At 45.0% G+C, this 22,936-nt stretch overlaps 2 long non-coding RNA genes across 2 annotated transcripts in view; both read left to right on the top strand.

The window, feature by feature from the left end:
• Positions 1 to 22,936, top strand: part of LOC310702042 — a 111,956-nt gene extending 89,020 nt beyond the window's left edge. The window contains exon 4 of the long non-coding RNA XR_014523153.1: positions 22,799 to 22,936. This is a non-coding gene — a long non-coding RNA (uncharacterized lncRNA). The remainder of the gene's footprint in view (positions 1 to 22,798) is intronic.
• On the top strand, positions 20,553 to 22,294 carry LOC310702040. Its single transcript, XR_014523151.1, has 3 exons — positions 20,553 to 20,782; positions 21,514 to 21,621; positions 21,930 to 22,294. It is a non-coding gene; the product is annotated as an uncharacterized lncRNA (long non-coding RNA).

The following is a 22,936-nucleotide window of genomic DNA, read 5'->3' as shown; positions in this document are numbered from 1 at the left end:
AAATCTCAGTTCTGGAACCAGGTAAACATTGCTTATAGTCAGGTTCAGACTCTCAAGATACACAGTCCCAATCCCGGTCGCTTCCAACTCCTGACCGTTGGCCTGTTTCACAGCGAAGCTTTGCTTCTTCAATGTCGAAAACAGTTCTCTGTGCGGGCACATATGAACCGTGGCGCCCGTGTCGATTATGAAGGCTTTCCCAACATCTGGCGTGGTTCCTTTCGCCATCAAAGCCTTTGCAGGTTTCACCTGGCACTTGGTACGGCTTTTGCCTGACGCGTCAGGCTTCGTAGAGCTGCTCTTTGCTCCTCTTGACTGGCGCGGCTTCTTACAGTTTCGCTGTAGATGCCCAGTCTGTCCACAATTGTAGCATCGGACAGCACTCAATGCTACTCCATGCTCTCCAGTAGCACCATCAGTGGGGAAATTAGAACTCTGTTCTTCCCTCCCCCTGTCCTTCACTTCCAGTGCAGCAAGTCTGTCGTGTTCGTTCAGGACGACGGCACACACTCTTTCTGCGGTTAGCTGCGCGGCCGGTAGGGAACCAAGCTGACTGGCAACAACCTTGTAAGTCCGGTTAAGGCTGTTTATCATCATGAAGCAAAACACTTCCTCCTGTAGACGGAAATTGCATTCCACCATCTGTTGACGCAGAAACTTCATCTCTGTCAGGTGCGCTTGAACATCTCCATCAGGCGCAAGTCTCAGATTGGTCAACTTCTCAAAATACAGCAACGCTGAAGAACCAGCATCTCTCTGATGCGTTGTACGTAGCGTGTCCCAAACCTCTTTCGCATTTTCTAAATGCTGGATATGCACCAACTGCTCATCTGAGACACACAGAATTATAGCAGTCCTGGCCCTCACGTTCCGTGACTCCCAACCTCCGGTTGGTGCTGCAGGGATAGGGTTTTCAATTACATCAAACAGCCTCTGATTCTGCAGCAGGGCCTTCATCTTTACAGACCAAGATGAATAATTGTCATTAGTCAGGGGGGGTGGAAAAGGCAGACCCCCTTCCTTGGCATCCATCTTGAAGCCAAGCCTCTGGCTCACAGTCTCAAGCAAACTGTAAAATCCAACAGTTGTTTTTTTCTGTCTCAAGCAGGCAAACTGCAAGTTGTTTACGCTCTATTTTGCACCTGGTAACAAAACGCTGGCTACTTTGGAAAGTCCCTCCAAGAGCTCTCAAACGTGTAGTCAAAACACACTCCGTGGTTTTGTTTCGCTTTCCCAAGCTCACAATCCATCTGCGTAGCCAGTAACTTTCCAACTACCGTTACTTAGCAAGAGTGCATTGAGGACTTCTTATCTCAAACCACAGGAATTTGTGGAATGCAGGCTTCAGCTTCCAAGCTGCAGGCCTTTCCTGCCGGAGCTGTATTTTTCCAATACGCAGCTCCCGTGAACCAGGGAATTAATCAACCTGCGTTCACACTTTTAGCCCAAAATGCAGCATACCTTGAGCTCCGTTGCTTGGAAACACTTTCCTCTTTCCACCAGCCGTCTGTTGAGCTTTTGGCTTCTCTCAGACGCTTGCTTTCTCCCTTGGAGCAGAGGAGGACATTCCACCAGCCTCTCATGCAGATGTCCGATGAATCGTAACCATCCGAAGGCTGCCATATGTTAGTATCTCAGCTTACAGTCAGAGGTAACTGGCCTCCCCCGAGGCAATTAAGCTGGATACTTGATGACCTCTCCGCTGCGTCTCCCGGAGCTAGGTCATAACTCCCGGCGATTCTCCTCATCAATCAGACGAGGGGAACACACCCTCCGCTACTTTGTTTCTCTCTCCCTCCCTGCATTGTCCCCAGGAAGGGGAAATGAGACAGACAGGAGTCCTTTTACATGTTTTTTCCTGTCACTCATCAGTACATAGAAATGCGTCTGTTCCCTTCAGACTCCATCAGAAGAGACTCATACTCCTCCCCTGTACTTCCAGCACAGGTCAGATGACACTCTGAGCTAACATCCGGTGCTCAGTACAGAGAATAGGCTCCACCTTTTCTCCAACAGTACATCTGCAAAACAACAGCATCCTGTTTTGCATTCCAGCCATCTGGAGCTGGCTTTTGCCTTGGTGCTTTTTCCCAACAAAAGGTCCATATAGTGAAAGCCATGGTTTTCCTGGTAGTGATGTATGGAAGTGAGAGCTGGACTATAAAGAAGGCTGATCGCCGAAGAATTTATGCTTTTGAATTATGGTGCTGGAGGAGACTCTTGAGAGTCCCATGGACTGCAAGAAAATCAAACGCTTCCATTCTTAAGGAAATCAGCCCTGAGTGCTCCCTGGAAGGACAGATCGTGAAGCTGAGGCTCCAGTACTTTGGCCACCTCATGAGAAGAGAAGACTCCCTGGAAAAGACCCTGATGTTGGGAAAGATGGAGGGCACAAGGAGAAGGGGACGACTGAGGACGAGATGGTTGGACAGTGTTCTCGAAGCTACAAACACGAGTCTGACCAAACTGCGGGAGGCAGTGGAAGACAGGAGTGCCTGGCATGCGCTGGTCCATGGGGTCAAGAAGAGTCGGACACGACTAAACGACTAAACAACAAACGGGCATATTTCCTAAATAGTAGAGCAATAAACTTCAAGAAAATGGAACGACATCTATATTGTAATGTCTTGCTGCGCCTTTTATTGGAGATTCATGATGTCGTAAAACATACATGGCCTCCACATTGATCATCTAACCTTGAGTTAGTCAGGATGAATGCTCAATAAATGGAAGAGCCCAAAGTTTCTCTAGGGAGTACCACATTGGCATGAATATAAGCCGCACCCACAAATAATCCACACTTTTAGAATTGAAGGGGGGGAGAGAAAAAAGACAATACTGCTTCCTGGGGGGAGCCACACCACTTTGCTGGCGGCCTTCCACCTTCTTTCTGGTGCTTGGGGAAGGCGTGGGAGCGGTGGGCGGGCAGTATGCCATTGCCCTGCGCTTCCGGGCTGCTTCCGGGGGGGGAGCCACACCACTTTGCCAGTGGTGTAAGGTGCATGATGCATACCGTATTGTCACATAGAATCATAGAATCATAGAGTTGGAAGAGACCACAAGGGCCATCGAGTCCAACCCCCTGCCAAGCAGGAAACACCATCAGAGCACTCCTGACATATGGTTGTCAAGCCTCTGCTTAAAGACCTCCAAAGTAGGAGACTCCACCACACTCCTTGGCAGCAAATTCCACTGTCGAACAGCTCTCACTGTCAGGAAGTTCTTCCTAATGTTTAGGTGGAATCTTCTTTCTTGTAGTTTGGATCCATTGCTCCGTGTCCGCTTCTCTGGAGCAGCAGAAAACAACCTTTCTTCCTCCTCTATGTGACATCCTTTTATATATTTGAACATGGCTATCATATCACCCCTTAACCTCCTCTTCTCCAGGCTAAACATGCCCAGCTCCCTTAGCCGTTCCTCATAAGGCATCGTTTCCAGGCCTTTGACCATTTTGGTTGCCCTCCTCTGGACACGTTCCAGTTTGTCAGTGTCCTTCTTGAATTGTGGTGCCCAGAACTGGACACAGTACTCCAGGTGTGGTCTGACCAGAGCAGAATACAGTGGCACTATTACTTCCCTTGATCTAGATGCTATACTCCTATTGATGCAGCCCAGAATTGCATTGGCTTTTTTAGCTGCCGCGTCACACTGTTGGCTCATGTCAAGTTTGTGGTCAACCAAGACTCCTAGATCCTTTTCACATGTACTGCTCTCAAGCCAGGTGTCCCCCATCTTGTATTTGTGCCTCTCATTTTTTTTGCCCAAGTGCAATACTTTACATTTCTCCCTGTTAAAATTTATCTTGTTTGTTTTTGCCCAGTTCTCTAATCTGTCAAGGTCGTTTTGAAGTGTGATCCTGTCCTCTGGGGTGTTAGCCACCCCTCCCAGTTTGGTGTCATCTGCAAATTTGATCAGGATGCCCTTGAGTCCATCATCCAAGTCGTTGATAAAGATGTTGAATAAGACCGGGCCCAAGACAGAACCCTGTGGCACCCCACTAGTCACTCTTCTCCAGGATGAAGAGGAACCATTGATGAGCACCCTTTGGGTTCGGTCGGTCAGCCAGTTACAAATCCACTGAGTGGTAGCATAGTCAAGACCGCATTTTACCAGCTTCTTTACAAGAATATCATGGGGCACCTTGTCAAATGCCTTGCTGAAATCAAGGTAGGCTACATCCACTGCGTTCCCTTCATCTACCAGGCTTGTAATTCTGTCAAAAAACGAGATCAGGTTAGTCTGACATGACTTATTTTTCAGAAATCCATGCTGACTATTGGTGATCACAGCATTCCTTTCTAGGTGCTCACAGACTGTTTGCTTAATGATCTGCTCCAGAATCTTCCCTGCTATTGATGTCAGACTGACTGGGCGGTAATTATTTGGGTCCTCTCTTTTCCCCTTTTTGAAAATAGGGACAACATTTGCCCTCCTCCAGTCTGCCGGGACTTCGCCTGTTCTCCAGGAATTCTCAAAGATGACTGCCAGTGGTTCTGAGATCACATCTGCCAGTTCTTTTAATACTCTTGGATGCAGTTCATCCGGCCCAGGAGACTTGAATACATCTAAACTGGCCAAATATTCTTGTACTATCTCCTTAGTTATTCTGGGCTGTGTTTCCTTTGCTGAATCATTTGCTCCAAATTCTTCAGGTCGGGCATTGTTTTCTTTATCGGAGAAGACTGAGGCAAAGAAGGCATTGAGGAGTTCAGCCCTTTCTGTGTCCCCTGTTTGCATTTCACCATCTTCTCCTCTGAGTGACCCCACTGTTTCTTTGTTCTTCCTTTTGCTACGAACATACCCATAAAAGCCTTTTTTGTTGCTTTTAACCTCTCTAGCAAGCCTGAGTTCATTCTGTGCTTTAGCTTTTCTGACTTTGTGTCTACACGTGCTGGCTATTTGTTTGAATTCCTCTTTGGTGGTTTCCCCCCTTTTCCATTTTTTGTACACATCCTTTTTTAATCTTAACTCAGTTAAAAGTTCTTTAGATAGCCACCCTGGCTTCTTTAGGCACCTTCCATGTTTCCGTCTCATTGGTATTGCCTGACGTTGTGCTTTTACTATCTCCCTCTTAACAAACTCCCAGCCATCATGAACTCCCTTTCCTTTTAGTATTGCTGTCCATGGGATCTCACCCAGCACTTCCCTAAGTTTTATGAAGTCGGCTTTCTTAAAGTCAAGAAATTGAGTCCTAGTATGCTTGGCTGCTCCTTTCCACTGTATAGTAAACTTCAGAAGAGCATGATCACTCGCGCCTAATGATCCTTCCACATCTACCCCACTAACCAGGTCATCAACATTGGTTAGGACCAGATCTAAAATGGCAGTTCCTCTTGTTGCTTCTCCCACTTTCTGGACAATGAAGTTGTCTGCAAGGCCAGTGAGGAATCTATGCATTGGTTGGCAAGTGCAAAGTCTCAGCAGCAATATGAAAAAGACCAAGCATTTCCAATGAAAATGGAGCATTAGAGAGCTTTCCCCCCAACTCCATTTTGAACACATGGATTCAGTTGTGAAGCTGGGGAGATTCATGGACATATCACTGCAAGGCAGACTGTGCAACAGTCTTCCAGCAGTAATGGAAGAGTTACCTCGTTAAAGTCTTGAATGCCAGCTATATTCTGATATTAAGCCACATTACATAGAGGGACCTTGCTTAAGAAGATGAAATGTTGGAGAGGGACAGGAAAAGTAAGGTTTCTGCATCAAGGAACTGTCATGTCACTTGGAAAGTGGCCTATTTTTCAGTCTGAAGGGAAAATATTTGGGATTTATCCTTGACAACAATGGTGGAATTTCTGAGATTTAAGGGTTTGTTTTATTTAGACATATATTTTGCATATGCTTTAACCTACTTTTATTTTAATGTTGACACTTAAGTAGCTTTAGCAAAATGAATTCAAATGTCTGTTTTAAGTATACTTTTCAAGATTGAGTTCAAAATGTAAAGTATAGTTGGAAGAGGAGTAACCTTTGTCCTCTCTTTTGGTATGGATTTTGGACTAATACAATAAAATTATCTTCATTGACTGGTTAATCTCAACAAAGATACTTCTCTATCTCTCTCCAGTTGATAAAGGTGAATTGGTGAAAACCATCAAAGAATGTGGCCCAGATAATATGATAGGGGCATGTGGAATGAAACCATCAGATGCAACGAAACTGAGAATGTCGTGCTGTGAAACTGACTTATGTTTTGACTGATTTTACTATTCTGTTCCTAAATTGCTCCTCTTTCCTGTTCCAGAGAAGAGGACCACCCATTTGTGCCCACTCATTTATGCATTCCTTTACTGTAACTTCTCCCCACAAAAGTGTGCAGTTGACTGCAGCAAGAGGGTGGGATGGGATGTTCCTTGATGAGTTCATAGACACCTACCAAGCAGTGCTTTACACTGTCTACTCTTACCTTCCCCACACCTGACCTCATATGAAGTCAGGCGTAGGGTGGATGTGGGCTGGGGTGGGGGTCTTCTGAAATAGCCTCTTGTGCCAAATGGGGAAGACCAGAATGCTTCCTTATGCCCAGAGACCAGAGTTCCCCTCCCTTGCTAGAACTGGGCAAATCACAGAAAAATTTATCCAAAACATTCGCTTGTTTTTGGGATAGTGATGAGATTCATTAAACAAGAGGGTGAGCTTGGATGGTCTCTGCCTGCTCGTGAGAAAAACCATCTGCCTCAATTCATAGGACAGTTTTCTATCTTGGTCTGTTCTCTGTCTGAGTCTCATGATTCTCTGCAAACTCTGAATGATCATGAGTCCCATTCCTAGAGAGGGATCGTACATTTGGCATAACAGGCATCTGCCCTAATTCTGACAGGACCCTGATGATTTATCAGCTCTTAACCACGTTCTTAGAACATCTCATTCCACACAGTCAGTCAAGATGGTCTATTTGGACTCTCCTGCGTCCTGTCCATCAGATTCTCAATTCATCTCTTCCTGGAGCTCATGGAACCCCTCTGTTCTTCCCAACCCCTCCTTGGTTGGAGAGTTCAAATGTTCTCTTTTCTCTTTCCTGAACATTGCAATGTAACTGGAACATAGCAAAGCTTTTAAGTAGTGTGGACTGGTGGGAGTTCTAGGTGGCCAATCACGATAGAGTTCGATAGTAATAGTTAAAACGATTGCTACTTTTGCATGCAGGAATAACGTGAGAGCAATACCTTGTAATATTGTTTTATCAGATGCTTCAATGGTTACTTTCAATAAAGTTTGCAAGTGAACTTGTGGTCAATATTTTGCTTCCAGTCTGTCATCTGGCTTCAAAATGGTGTCCAAATGTATGCAAACACAGGCAAAAATCAAGAAGGTTCCTCCCAGCCTCATATAATAAGTGTCTTGTGAATTGGAAGGAACAGGCATTCTTTTCACATAAGATAGTACAGTGGTACCTCAGGTGAAGTACTTAATTCATTCCGGATGTTCGTACTTAACCTGACACTGTTCTTAACCTGAAGCACCACTTTAGCTAAGGGGCCTCCTGCTGCTGCCACACCGCCGGAGCACGATTTCTGTTCTCATCCTGAAGCAAAGTTCTTAACCTGAAGCACTATTTCTGGGTTAGTGGAGTCTGTAACCTGAAGCGTATGTAACCCGAGGTACCAGTGTATCAGGTGGGCATGGAGGTCTAGGACACTGTGTTCAACATTGGTCCCTCCGCCCATTAGGATTTTGGCTAACAATCAGTATACCAGTACACCAAATAGCCAAAGAGAACCACTGCCCTCATCACCCTTGCATTGCAGAGATACCCCAGCATATTGCCGAAAGCCTCATGCATTTTCCAAACCCACCAGGATCGGGTGAGATGAGATGCCCCCGGCCGTATACAATGGCTGCATTGAACCTGATTCTTCAAACATGAGCAACATCTTCCTTACCATAAGTTAAGCTACTACTGCTATTTATTGCCTGTTTCTTTTTCTGCCAAGGGACAAATGGGTGCGACCGTCTCAGCACAGCAAACCCTTTGAAAGAGTGTAGAGAACGGATTAACCAGAAAAGTATTCAGGACTCTTTCTACATTGAAATACATTATTGGACGTTGAGGGGAACAGAAAGAGCGTAGTTTGGGAATCCAGTGGAAATTTGGGGTTCAGCTACATTAGTAAAGAAAAAATGCTTCATATACTTTATAACATCGTGCCACCAGATGGTGCTGTGGAATCCCATCGTTTTGCCAAAGTGATTTCCCTTTATGAAGTTTACAACATGTTTTCCTGAAATGCTTTTTTGATGCATCTAGATCCAGCCTTGAAAATAAATTGCTGGCTCTAACACATCATCCTCCAGTGAATTCAGTTTTTGCATTTGGAGAGAGGACTGGTTTCCTGTTGTATCCTTCTGGTGACTGAGTGATTGGGATATTCCAAAACTTACTGTTGTGGCAGACGGAGCCCTCTAAATGTCTTTTTTTTTTGTTCTCCCCCCGCAACACAATACTCGTTTCTATGGTTCAATGTAAAATGGCATTTTACTGAGGATTCTGGTGCAGTCTTTTTGAGGAAAAAGGGTTCAATTTAGGAGGAGGCCAAGATGGCGACGGAGGTAGCAGCCTAATTAGAGCCTCTGATTTTAACTAAGTGTTTTTATTAGTTTTAGCCTCTTCAAGACCCCAAAAACTGCACCTTAAGGACCTTAAAGACTGTTGGTTGTCTGTCCTGTCGCCTCGTTTTAATTAGTTTATTCTTTTATACTTTTATTGTTTTATTGTTTTATCGTCGCACTGTTTACTGATACTGCCACACTGACTTACAACCTTGGAGCTCCCGGACGATGGATCGGCTTGAAATACAACCAAAGAAGCAGAGGAAACCACTGAATTCCATTGAGCCTAACCTCGATAAGATAAGTCCAAGAACTCCCCCATGAATACCCTTCCGCCCCAAGCTAAGGCTTAAAGAGGGAAAGGTAGGGAGGCTCCCTGACCCAACAGCCTGGACACCGGTTTTCCAAACTTTACCTCTACCTTTATTTCTGTAATAAAGTGCCCAATAAGGGAAGCTTTCAACCTAGAGAATGGTGTTTACAAGACAGAGCTATAAAGAGCTGGGGATCCCCCTCACCAAAGCGGCTGAACCCTCTACAAGAGGAAGGCAGGTGAAAATCTCACAATATTTTAAACCGAAAACAGACAAAATAAATAATGCGGACAAACGACACCCCCACGAATGGTCCATAGACCGCACCGGGTACGGGGAGATAATGGAAACAGACGAAGAAGGGGTGGGAGTCAATCTGGCAATGGAAATAAAACAAGTTGCCATAGAAGATGAAACCTCAGTGAATCAACCGGGGCTGGAGCAGGAACAAGAGTCACAAGAGGAAAACCCAGTAATTAAGACAGATGAGCCCTCCCAAAGACCAAGGTCCGGGGAGAAGATGGGGTTTCACATTGTGACGAATGAGGACCTGGAGGACACAAGAGCCCAATATCTGGACTTGGAATGCCTCCCCTACATACTAACAGGGCTATATAATGATCTGTTAAACGAACAGAAGTTGCAGATAGCCAGAGAACTGGGACACATCAAAGACTTCCTCTCAGAATGCTTGGGCCTACTTACCACTCTGACTGAAATAACTAGGAGAATAGACAACTTGCACTCATATAAAATTCTCTCTAGCACACCAAACGATAACACCAGCAAGGAAAATAAAACCCGACATAATGTGGAAAAAAGGAAAACATCTAGGATCAAAGCAAACCAGAAGGGAAACTTAATTGACCCTAAGAAACCCCTCTTAAAGGGGAAGTGTCTTAGGAATAAAGAGAAGAAGCCCAAGAACACAAAAATGGGAAGGAAGACAAAGCCCCCATCTCGAACAAAGAAAATGAATTTCACAAGACTATTTAAGCTACTAGAAAATTCAAATCCAACGAACCCAGCTAACCCAGTACTGCCACCCCTTGATAACAGCCCAAGCCCAAGCCCAAACAAAAACCTCCATAAGACTGGGCTTTTCAATTCAACAGAGGAACTCCATAAGGCTAGGCTTCAAAATTCAACAGAGCAACTAGCGCTCCCAAATGGAACCGCGGGAAAACCAAGAGAAAACCCGATCCCTAAGCAAGAAATTACTCCTAAAACAACATACTCTCACAGAAATCTAATTCTAAATAAACAAAAACTCATCATCCTACCTGTATATATGCACAAAGATCTCCTTTCTCCAGCACAACAAAGAATTTATATTCTCAAGAAAACTGAATTAGCCGTTAGAGGATTCGTACCAGCAGAAAACATCATTAATGTTAAATTTCTGCCATCAGACAAGGACCTAAACAGAGTTGTGGTAACATTCAGAGACTGGCACACAACCAAACTAGTTTCAGACAATAAGGACAAGCTACAAAGGGTTGGATTGCAGGTGACTCGCCTATTTGAAGTGTCCGGTACTCCCATTCCTCTCATTGAAACAATCAAGACTGATAAGATAAAAATAAAGTCGACAATGTCTATGACGAACAAGAACTATAAAATGCTTCAACTAGAGGCAGACAAAGCCCCAAACCAGCTGGCTAAAAGTCCAAAAACCCTACCCCCAAACCACGTACCAGATGAAAGCTCCAACATAGAGAAGGAAAACCACTTCATAGCAACTATTGAACAAATACATAAAGCTCAGGACGCACTAATTGAAAGATTAGCATCTATAAGGAAATCTATTACACTCCTAGCCACACCCATCACCAGGGAATTTAACTATGCAACCTATACCACAAAACCTTTATCCAACAGTGAGTGGAGACTAAGGCTATTCCTATCGCCAGAGGAACTCGGACCTACGGAACCACCTATAACAAAGAAAACAATAACACATCAAGCAGAAATAGCGGTACCACCAGGCAAGAACGGTTCAATCTTTGTGGACAACCTAGGAGTCCTAGACACCATTCACACGGACTGATATAAGATCACGGGGAAAGAACGCCCCTCTGGGACACTAAAGTATGTCCAAGTTCACACACTGCCAAAATGTCCCACTACACACCCCAAAACGGACATAATGAATGATAAATCCCAAACTGGCTATAAACCTAAGTTTGAACGTCCCTTGAGATGTCTGACAACCAAAAATCACAAGCTGTCCACCTGTACGTGGAACATCGCAGGGTGGGGAGCGAAAAGCAAAGATCCCAACCTAATGGACTTCCTCACTAAATTTGACATCCTGTTCATCCAGGAAACCTGGTCGATAGACGAGCTCTACCTGGACAATTACCACTCGTGTATTAAAAGAGCAACACCTAGTCAAAGAGGGGGCAGACCCAAAGGAGGCTTAGCCTTACTGTTCTCAACGCAGATACAAGCTAATATTATCCAATTACCCTCCAATGATGAATGGTCTGTAGCAGCAGTTCTAGATTTCGGACAAAGCAAACTGCTATGCATAAACTTATACTTACCTACATGTCATCGGCAGGCACAAGTAGAACAACTATGGAAAGAAGTGGAAGCCCACGTGGTGCAATGGAGGAGACAACACCCGTCAGCCATGATATTACTAGCTGGTGACCTAAACGCAAGAGTGGGCCCTAACGACAACGCCCTATATGCACATTTCCACCAATGGCCTCCAGAAATGGAAACTATCCCACCCTTAACGATAAGATCATCCTATGATAAGACATGCAACATTGGAGGACTACACTTAGCACACATGGCCTACAGACAGAATCTACACTTACTGAATGGGGCTATACAAGGAGATTATCCTGGTCAATACACATATTGGTCAGGACACAAACTGTCAACAATAGATTATTGCATTGTTTCCCAGGACCTGATCCCTAGGATATCAAAATTCACCATTACAGCAAGAGCTGAAAGTGATCATCTACCTTTATCCCTCGTGTGTGATTTACCCTTTGATCTGCCCAAACCACAACACAGATATCAACCAGATCTAACACCCGGATCAGGCCTCAAGAAAATCAGATGGAACGGACAAGTGAGCGAGCGGATATCTAACTGGTACAAAACTGAGGAGAGCTACCGTCTCTCAAAAGCAATTATGGAAGGATGCTTAGAAATAGAGGAGAGCGCCCCGAACATGATGACAACATATGAAATGCTTATACAAAAAATTCAAGGGTTTGTGGTAAAACCGAATTCCAAGTCTCCCCACCATCGGAAAACTTCCAGGGAGTGGTTCGATCATGAGTGTATTACCTCCAAGAAATCATTGATCCACTCCTTCATCTGCCATAAGGATAATCCAACAGAGGATAACAGACAAAAGATGCTTGAAGCCAAAAGAAGTTATAAAAAACTTCTGACACAAAAGAAAAGATACGCAATGCAGTTATTATGGCAGCAACTGATAGAGGCCTCCAAATCAAGTAACCCATCATTATTCTGGAGAATCGTAGCTGTACAGCCGGATAGGGGCCTATCACAACTATCCTGCTGCATATCAATGAAAGCCTGGGAAACGCACTTCCATAATCTTTATGAGGAACCTAGCGTTGAGTCCTATGCATTAGACATACCGGATGATCAGATACAGCCATGGCCAGCAGTCTCATCAACAGAGACCCATCTGCTGATTGACCAACTAAAGAACAGGAAAGCCCCGGGAATTGACTGTATACCAGCGGAACTATTTAAAACCAATGCGAACTGGTGGGCCCCCTTGCTAGCCTCTCTGTTCACATATATAGATAGAACCGCACAGATCCCATACGACTGGGGGACTTCCATCATTATTCCCATTTATAAAAAAGGCTCGAGGGATGATCCCTCCAACTATAGACCTATAAGCCTCCTGAATATAATAAGTAAATTATACGCTAAACACCTCAGCGAGAAACTGTGTGAATGGATAGAAAGAACGAAGATTCTTGATGATGCACAGGCAGGATTTAGACAAGGGAGATCCACAATCGATCACTGCCTGATCTTACAGCACCTAGCTGAGAAATACACGTCGCACCACAATCACCACCTATTCGCAGCATTTGTAGATTTTAAAGCAGCCTTTGACTCCATCTCAAGAACTCGACTCTGGGACAAACTCAATAAATCATCCATAGACCGACGTCTGCTGCTACTAATATACAAACTGTATAACAACACACGACTTCGTATAAGATGCAGCCAAGAAGGTCAACTCTCTAATTTTATTAGAACAACAAGGGGAGTTAAACAAGGATGCATTTTGGCCCCCTTTTTGTTCAACATCTATATAAACTCCCTAATAGACCTCCTACAAGGAGCGGATACACACGTCCCAAAATTAGCAGACAAAAAACTGCCTATCTTACTCTATGCAGACGATGCGGTTATACTGTCCCAGACTCAGATGGGCCTCAAAAGAGCTCTTAACAGCTTGTCCCAATATTGTAGAGAAGAGAAACTAGCAGTGAACTACCAAAAAACAAAAATCATGGTTTTCTCTAACGAAAGGAAAATATACAGATGGAATTTAGACAATCAGGAGATTGAACAAGTGACATGCTTTAAATACCTAGGAGTGATATTCCAAGCATCAAGGAAGAAGACTGCCCACATAAACTACAGCTCCTTTACAGCACAAAAAAGTACAACAGCAATCCTAAGATTCCATCGTACAATGGGAGGAAATTTCATTCCTGCTACAATTAAACTATTCGTGGCAAAACCAACAGCACAAATCCTATATGGTGCACCACTCGTCTCCCTCTCTAATCTAGACCCATATGAGAAGATACAATCAGGTTTCCTTAGATCACTCCTGCAAACACCTAAATGCGTCCCAAATGCCACCCTACGACTGGAAACGGGCTTATACAGCATTAAAGCCAAAGTATGGATAAGAACCTTATGCACTTGGCTAAGACTTAACAACTCGCCGGTTGGACTACTTTCCCTGATGCTTCTCGACAAATTTCAATCTAGCTGGTTGAAGGGCATTCTCAGAAAACTGGCCACATATGGTCTCTCCCCAGAGTGTTTATTAAGTTTAGAAAGGGGAAGGGCCAAGAACATAATCAAAGAAAGGCTCAGGGACATTGAAACCCAAAATGACTTTAACCAACTTCCGATAACTTATAAACCTCTATACAATTCCCAAAGGCCCCATCTAGCAAACTATCTCAAAGTTCTAGACAATGCTAAACACCGATGGGCATTTTCCAGGGCCCGCTTCAACGCTCTCCCTTCAGCTCTTCTAGAGGGAAGATACAATAAAACACCGATCAAACAAAGATTATGTCCCTGTAACAGCAATGAAATCGAAACCATTGGGCATGTCATCTTATACTGCCCATTATATCGAGACTCAAGAAAAGAGCTGATCGAACCGATTCTGAGGAAAATACCTCGTAGCACAGATGACACCTATATCAGACACCTCTTAGCTGACAAAGAGCCCGAAATTAACAGGTCCGTGGCAAAGTACTGTTACATTGCAACAAGAATAAGACGAGCAATGATGTCTACAAAGGAGTCCAAACTGTAAACATCGAAGGAACGATATTAAAAGTAGCGACTCCTGAATTGAATTTTAAAAACCTAAAACTCGAAACCTGGTCATAAATATAAGCACCAACTCTGAGAATTGGCCATTTTTTACTGCTACTTCTAGCACAATATTACTCTTAATGTCATATTTTATAAATTGTTTCCTGGTCATTGACCGTATTAAAGATATTTGATTTGATTTGAAGGGTTCAATTTAATTTGTCCAATTTACAAGCTGTGGGAGTGTCTGGGGCAAGGTCAAAATGGTTGCACAGAAATCCACTCAGCGCCTTCATAGTATGTCATCCAAACTGTCTCTGATGGAGGCCTGCATACCCCAAACCCTTGCAAACACACTCCTTCCATTATAGGTCTCATTAGTTAATACTAAGAATCATAGAATCATAGAGTTGGAATAGACCACAAGGGCCATCGAGTCCAACCCCCTGCCAAGCAGGAAACACCATCAGAGCACTCCTGACATATGGTTGTCAAGCCTCTGCTTAAAGACCTCCAAAGCAGAAGACTCCACCACACTCCTTGGCAGCAAATTCCACTGTCGAACAGCTCTTACCATCAGGAAGTTCTTCCTAATGTTTAGGTGGAATCTTCTTTCTTGTAGTTTGGATCCATTGCTCCGTGTCCGCTTCTCTGGAGCAGCAGAAAACAACCTTTCTCCCTCCTCTATGTGACATCCTTTTATATATTTGTGTTTTTTTTAATAAGATATTTATTGCAATTTTCTTTAAGCAACAAACAAACCACCAAACATATAAAATACCATCACCACAGAAAAGTCAGGATAAGATTAAGAAAGGTAAACAAAGAATAAAGGAAAAATAGGTATAAAATACAGTTGTTAAACATCGTATTTTCATGATCTTAAGACTTCCTCGCATCTCCCTTCTCTGCGTTCTCAGTCAGATAGTTATAGACAGCAATTTATTACCTTGTTTCAATTCTTAATTTTTCTCAAATATTTATGTCCCAAATTTTAAATAACTTTATCATAATCTGAACCGCTTAATTTAGACATAATACTATTTCAAACTTCTTCATTCCAATACGTCACACTTAATTTCATATATCATCCTTTTATATATTTGAACATGGCTATCATATCACCCCTTATCCTCCTCTTCTCCAGGCTAAAAATGCCCAGCTCCCTTAGCTGTTCCTCATAAGGCATCATTTCCAGGCCTTTGACCATTTTTTTTTGTTTTGTTTTAAAGATATTTATTGAAGTTTTACAAAAGGGGAAAAATTACAAAATAAAAAGAAAGCAGAAAAAAGAACAAAAAATACAAAAATACATAGAAAAAAAGATAAAAAATACAGAAAAAGTAGATAAAAAATAATTGAAAACAGACCAATTTTTTCATATCTTAAATTTCGTTTGCTTATTTCCCTGACCTCCTCACACCTCCCTTTTTTGTATTCCCGTTCACATAGTTAATTCAACAAATCCTTACCCTCTTTCTTTTATCTTAACTCTATATCTTAACATATTATAACTTTATATTTTCATCCGTTATCAATCCATTTTTACATATTCTTATTAACCTTGTTGCTAAGGCCGCTTGGTTTCAATCCAACATCATTTTAACATTCATTAATTTTACAATGTTTCTGCAAATAGTCTTTAAATTTCTTCCAATCTTCTTCCACCGACTCTTCTCCCTGGTCTCGGATTCTGCCAGTCATTTCCGTCAGTTCCATATAGTCCATCACTTTCATTTGCCATTCTTCCAGGGTGGGTAAATCTTGTGTCTTCCAATACCTTGCGATGAGTATTCTTGCTGCTGTTGTATCAACAGCAGGCCTTTGACCATTTTGGTTGCCCTCCTCTGGACATGTTCCAGTTTGTCAGTGTCCTTCTTGAATTGTGGTGCCCAGAACTGGACACAGTACTCCAGGTGAGGTCTGACCAGAGCAGAATACAGTGGCACTATTACTTCCCTTGATCTAGATGCTATACTCCTATTGATGCAGCCCAGAATTGCATTGGCTCTAGCAGATCATCTTCCAGTGAATTCAGTTTTTGCATTTGGAGAGAGGACTGGTTTCCTGTTGTATCCTTCTGGTGACTGACTGATTGGGATATTCCAAAACTTACTGTTGTGGCAGACGGAGCCCTCTAAATTTCTTTTTTTCATTCTCCCCCCCTCCCTCCCGCTACACAATACTTGTTTCTATGGTTCATTGTAAAATGGCATTTTACTGAGGATTTAGGTGCAGTCTTTTTGAGGAAAAACGGTTCAATTTAATTTGTCCAATTTACAAGCTGTGGGAGTGTCTGGGGCAAGGTCAAAATGGTTGCACAGAAATCCACTCAGCGCCTGCATAGTATGTCATCCAAACTGTCTCTGATGGAGGCCTGCATACCCCAAACCCTTGCAAACACACTCCTTCCATTATAGGTCTCATTAGTTAATACTAAGAGTAACACATTGAAATATACTCAGAGTTGAGAGTGGATTTCATGCTCTTTATTCAGCTCATAGTGGTGAGGAGGGAATGGAAGTCCCCTCAAAGTATTTGCTTTATATACATTATTTACACAATGGGCTGCACGTGATTGTCTAATTCCGGAATTCTCCTGTAGGCCAATCAGGTTGTGGGTTCACTTCTATCTAGAGCTGGATTGCGTGGCTCCTGCCGACCAATCATACTGCTGCATTGTTCTAGGACCAATCAGACTGCTGCATTCTGAATCCTGTTCAACTCAGTACATAACACCCATACACACAAAATCCCCCTCCGCCAGGTAAACATGTTAAATAGATACCTTGCCACATTGATAGCTTGCTCCACTGAGATCTATGGCCAACACTGTAGAGCCATAAACTTCCATGAAGGGGGATGAAGGGGGATGGCAGGAATGGCAATTACAGTGTCCCAGGTCTTTGAGCAAGGTCGGAGATACATGCCAAATTACAGGATCACTTATATATAACTCATGGAAGACTGGCAGAAACACATGGCTGTGCATACCATTCATTACGCTGTGCAAATGAAAGCTGCTAACACAACAATTCACGAATATGGGCTGGCCAGCAGTCACCCATTCTGTTTCATCAGGACCCAGTACGGGCCACATGATCTCCTGCAATGATTTTGCAAAGTTTTTTGCAGATAAAGTCCCTCAGATTCAGGAAGAGTTAGACTCCACCATAGGAGCAGGGCCAGGGCAGGAGAGTGCTAGAGTCCTGTCTAGTCAATTTGTGTGGGATCGATTCCAATCTGTTACCCCCGAGGATGTGGACAGGCTGCTTGGACAAGTGAAACCAGCCACCTGCCTCCTTGATCCTTGTCTATCCTGGCTAATAAAAGCTAGCTGGGAAGGGCTGGGTGATGGGCTTCGCGGGGTGGTGAATGCTTCTCTCTGTGAGTGAGCCTTCCCAGACCCGCTAAAAGAGGCGGCTATCAAACAGCTTCCAAAAAAAAACAAAAAACAGCTTTAGATGCAGCCAATATGGCCAACAATCGCCTAGTCTCAAATCTTCCATTCTTGGGCAAGGTGATTGAGCGAGTGGTTGCTGAACAACTCCAGGCATGCCTGGAAGAAGCGGACCATTTGGATCCCTTCCAGTTGGGATTCAGGCCTCATCATAGGACTGAAACTGCCTTGGTCACACTGGTTGATGATCTCCGGCGGGCTAGGGACAAAGGTGAGAGCTCTTTCCTAGTTCTGCTGGATCTCTCAGTGGCGTTTGATACATCGACCATAATATCCTTCTGGACTGTCTAGATGGGCTGGGAGCTGGAGGCACTGTCATACAGTGGTTCCACTCCTTCCTCCTGGGCCGTTTTCAGAAAGTGGTGGTGGGGAATGAGGGTTCAGACCCCTAGGCTCTCACTTGTGGGGTGCCTCAGGGTTCTGTCCTCTCCCCCATGCTTTTCAACATCTACATGCAGCCGCTGGGAGAGATCATCAGGAGGCAGTGGCGTAGCATGGGTTGTCAGCACCCAGGGCAAGGCAAGTAATTTGCGCCCCCTAACACTGGAGTGCGAGCGCGCGCCCCCAGATGTTGCGCCCGGCCCCCCTGCATCCCCCACGCTACGCCACTGGGGCTGGGGGCGAGCGAAGGAGCCAAGGACCCCCCCCCAAAGGCTGTAGCAGGAATTTATTAAATTTTTTATTTGCGGAGCCCCCGCGGGCCGAGGCAGCCGAAGCCCCCTCCCCTCGGGCGCCTCCCCGCCCCCTCCTCTCCTTGGGCTGTAGGTGGAGCTCCAGATCCGGGCTTGGCGAGCGCCTCTCCTCTTCCCGGCCAGGTCCGGGGGCTTCCAGCCGTGCTCCGTCCTCCCCCCCCCCGCGGCTGAGAGCCGGAGCCAGCGGCGCCCCCTTCTGCCGGGAGACCCTCGCCCGCCCGCCGGCTTCCTCTCGGAGGGCTTTGGGGAGAGCAGGGCGCGGCGAGGCCCCTCGGAGCTCTCCTCCCTCCCAGTCGGCAGAAGCAGCCACCGCCTGTGGCTGGGCCGAGGGGATGGCGTCGGGGTGCGGAGGCTGCCCGTGCCTGGCCAGGCGTCGGTGGCGGTGCCGGCGCTGCTGCAGCGGCTGCTCCTCCTGCGAGCAGTGAGTGGAGTGCAGCCGTGGCGGCGGGGGGGGGGCGCGCGCGCTAGGGCGCAAGGCTGGCGGTGGCGGCGGGGAGCCCGGCGGAGGAAGGAACTTGTCCCTTCCCTCTGGACTCGCGCCCCCCCCCAGATGTTGCGCCCGGTGCGGCCGGCACCCCTGGCACCCCCCACGCTACGCCACTGTCAGGAGGTTTGGGCTGTGGGTTTGTCCATCAATATGTGGATGATACCCAGCTCTACCTCCCTTTCAAATCAGAACTAGTGAAGACGGTGAACATCCTGTGTGTCTGGAGGCGGTTGCAGGATGGATGGTGGCTAATGGATTGAGGTTGAATCCTGACAAGACAGAAGTACTGTTTTGGGGGGACAGGAGGCGGGCAGGTGTAGAGGACTCCCTGGTCCTGAATGGGGTAACTGTGTCCCTGAAGGACCAGGTGCGCAGCCTGGGAGTCATTTTGTACTCACAGCTGTCCATGGAGGCGCAGGTCAATTCTCTGTCCTTGGCAGCTGTTTATCAGCTCCATTTGGTACGCAAGCTGAGACCCTACCTGCCCGCAGACTGCCTTGCCAGAGTGTTGCATGGTCTGGTTATCTCTCGCTTGGACTACTGCAATGTGCTATACGTGGGGCTGCCTTTTAAGGTGACCCAGAAACTACAACTAAGCCAGAATGAAGCAGCTAGACTGGTGACTGGGAGTGGCCACTGAGACCACATAACACTGGTCTTGAAAGACCTGCATTGGCTCCCAGTATGTTTCCAAGCACAATTCAAAGTGTTGGTGCTGACCTTTAAAGCCCTAAATGGCCTCGTTCCAGTATATCTGAAGGAGCATCTCCACCCCCATTGTTCTGTCCAGACACTGAGGTCCAGTGCCAAGGGCCTTCTGGTGGTTCCCTCACTGCGAGAAGCCAAGTTACAAGGAACCAGGCAGAGGGCCTTCTCAGTTGTGGCTCCCACCCTGTGGAACGCCCTCCCACCAGATGTCAAAGAGAACAACAACTACCAGACTTTTAGAAGACATATGAAGGCAGCCCTGTTTAAGGAAGCTTTTAATGTTTGATGCATTTCTGTATTTTAATATTTTTTTGGAAGCCGCCCAGAGTGGCTGGAGAAGCCCAGCCAGATGGTGAGATATAAATAATAATAATAATAATAAAGTATTATTATTATTATTATTATTATTATTATTCATCTGCAGGCTGGTTGAGAGTTGCCTGCTCGGCACATTGTACTATTACAATTGAAACCTGGAGCTGGACAGAAAACCCTCATGAGATAGCATCAGGCATCTACTGAGGTCCGGGACATTCTGTACACCATTCAGCTGATCCCTCAGTCCATTTGGATTTGTCCTAACAATCAGCACTTTATGCCTGAAAGGGCCCAAGACAACCGTCGCCTTCACTCTCCGCTACCCTTCAGAGTGACCCCAGGATATTGCCAGAGGCTCCTTGGACCTTTCAAGGACATCAGGATGAGGCGAGGAGCCAAGAGGGTTCCTCCCAGCCGTATATAATGGATATCTTGAACCTGGCTCCTCAAACAGAGCAGCGTGTTCCTGACCAGAGCTTGAGCAACTAAAACCGATCTGCCCTGCCATCCCGTAGTCTCTCAGCTATCAGCCTTCGAAAGCAAAAGGGCTTCATACAAGAAGGTTTTCCGATGGGGCAGAGCTTGTTTCTTGAGAACCGCGGCCAACGTTTGGTTCAGGTCTGGCTACTTACGTTCTGTGTTCTGCTTTGCTTCAGGACTGGAGGTAAGTATGGTCCCCACCCACCAGTCCCTGAATAGGTACACTGAAACAGAAGTCACCTGACCCTTACATATAGTGGGAGGGTGGGGAGGGGTTTTTCTCAGGAGGGTAGTAGGAGGTGGGTGATTGACTCAATGGGTTTGGTAAGCCTGTTGACGACTGTTAATGACTGCAGTTCGTCCTGCAGAAAAAAGCAAGGGATAGTATGCAGATGATTAGCATATGTAATGAGACAGGAATCCAATATCTCTATTAAGATGAGGTCTATACATAGTTTTCAGTTTAGTGATAAGTTGTAATTCAGCAACTTCTAGGTTAAAGCCAGTTCTCAAGGTGGAATTCTGTACCTTTGAGCCAATTTCAGGGTAGAGTTCAGCCTCCCTTTTACCAGAGGGAGGAACATGCTTTTCTCCTGGCTCCTGATCAAAGCATGAGCATAGCAAGCTGCAGGACAGATCGTGCCATCTTTGGAAAAGAGGATCTAGTTGTCTAGGTGGAAGGAGTTGCTAGTCTCAGGGTACAGGAGCTTGCCACACCACAAATTTGCATACAATTTCCATCTCTTAATCTATACACAGAAATGCAAATTTAGTCTCACTTTCCAAGGGGGAAAGCATTATTCTATTGTTGTTCTGGGATCGATTCTGACAGCTATGTGTGCCAGCAGGATTTTGGTGGTTTAGGACATTGAATATTGGTTGGTTCCTACCCAAATGAAATGCTGTCTCTTACAGCAGATGCTGTGAACTGCAGAAAATGCAAGTCACTTAGTCCTGGCAAGCCATGCGAACCGAAGGGGAAGACATGTGAGGGACCATTCTGTATTATGGTAGAGACTTATGGTAAGTATTTCTTGTCGACATCCTTCCTTTTTCTATGCTGGGACTAGGACGACCTGAGATTTAAGGGCCGGTTGTTGTTTTTTTAAAGGACATGTATCTTTCATAAGTTTTAACTTTATTTTATTTTAATGTTGACATTTAGCAGCATAAATTCAAAATTCTGTTTAAGTGCACATTTTAAAATGATGTCTAAAATGTAATTTACTTTGACGTGGAGTATCTCTTGATACCGACTATGGACTAATTCAGTAAAATTCTCTTCATTCACTAGTTAATATCAACATAAGTACTTCTCTTTCTCTCGCCAGGTCAAAGCGGTGAAGTGATTAATTATGTCAAAGAATGTGGTGCTGACAGTTGGAAAGAATTCTGTGGAAAAGTGATGCCAGGGAAAGTGAAAAAGACAGTAGCATGCTGCCATACTGATTTATGTTTTGACTGATCTTACCATTCTATTCTTAAGTTGTTTACCCCTATCCAGAAACCTCATGGTAAAAGGGTAGGTAACAAATCGTTCTCCTTCTCTTTCTCCTTTGAGAGACGTAATATTAGAAGATTTCATATCCTTTCCTTTCAATGGATTCAAGTCAAATGACAGACAAAAGCCCTACACAAATATTCTGATGCCACGTCCAAAAATCACATTCAGGGGACATTCCACACCCAACAGCCTCATCGTCCTCCACAAAATGGTGGCTGACTGTGTGACCTGGGGAGTCTTCTGTATTTGTGCAGGGCTGCCATACATCTTAGACCAATGATTTTCCAGCACCCTAAGTGCATTGGGAAGTCTCTGTGAGCACAGGAAACCCCCAATTTGGCTATCCATACTTGTTAATCAAACACTCATTCAGTTCACAACTTCATTCAGGGGGTTGGACTCGATGGCCCTTGTGGTCTCTTCCAACTCTATGATTCTATGATTCTATGATTCATTTCTCCTTCCTGCTCCCGGGAGGAGGACCACTCATTTGTGCTCACTCATTTATGCACTCCTTCACTGTCTGATAGTTTGAAAAGTAACTTCCCCACGCAAAAGTGCATAATTGACTTGGGTACTGGGGTGGGGTGGGACGTTCCTTGGAGAGTTGATAGACATGCCTCTTTATCACTCGCCAATCCCTGCTTGAACTTGGCAAATCACAGAAGATGTTATCAAATATACTAACCTGACAAGGTTCATTGAAAGCAAATACAAGTACAAACTTGGGTGGTGCTTCCATGCTCTGGAGCAGATGCATCTACCCCAACCGATTGCAATGTTTTGTTTCAGATTAGGGCACCAATTTTTGAAAAACCTCTTTTCACACCAATA

This window comes from Podarcis liolepis (assembly GCF_965112155.1).
Source record: "Podarcis liolepis genome assembly, chromosome: 2".
Classification (NCBI taxonomy): Eukaryota; Metazoa; Chordata; class Lepidosauria; order Squamata; family Lacertidae; genus Podarcis; species Podarcis liolepis.
This window is presented reverse-complemented; position numbering and strand designations above follow the sequence as displayed.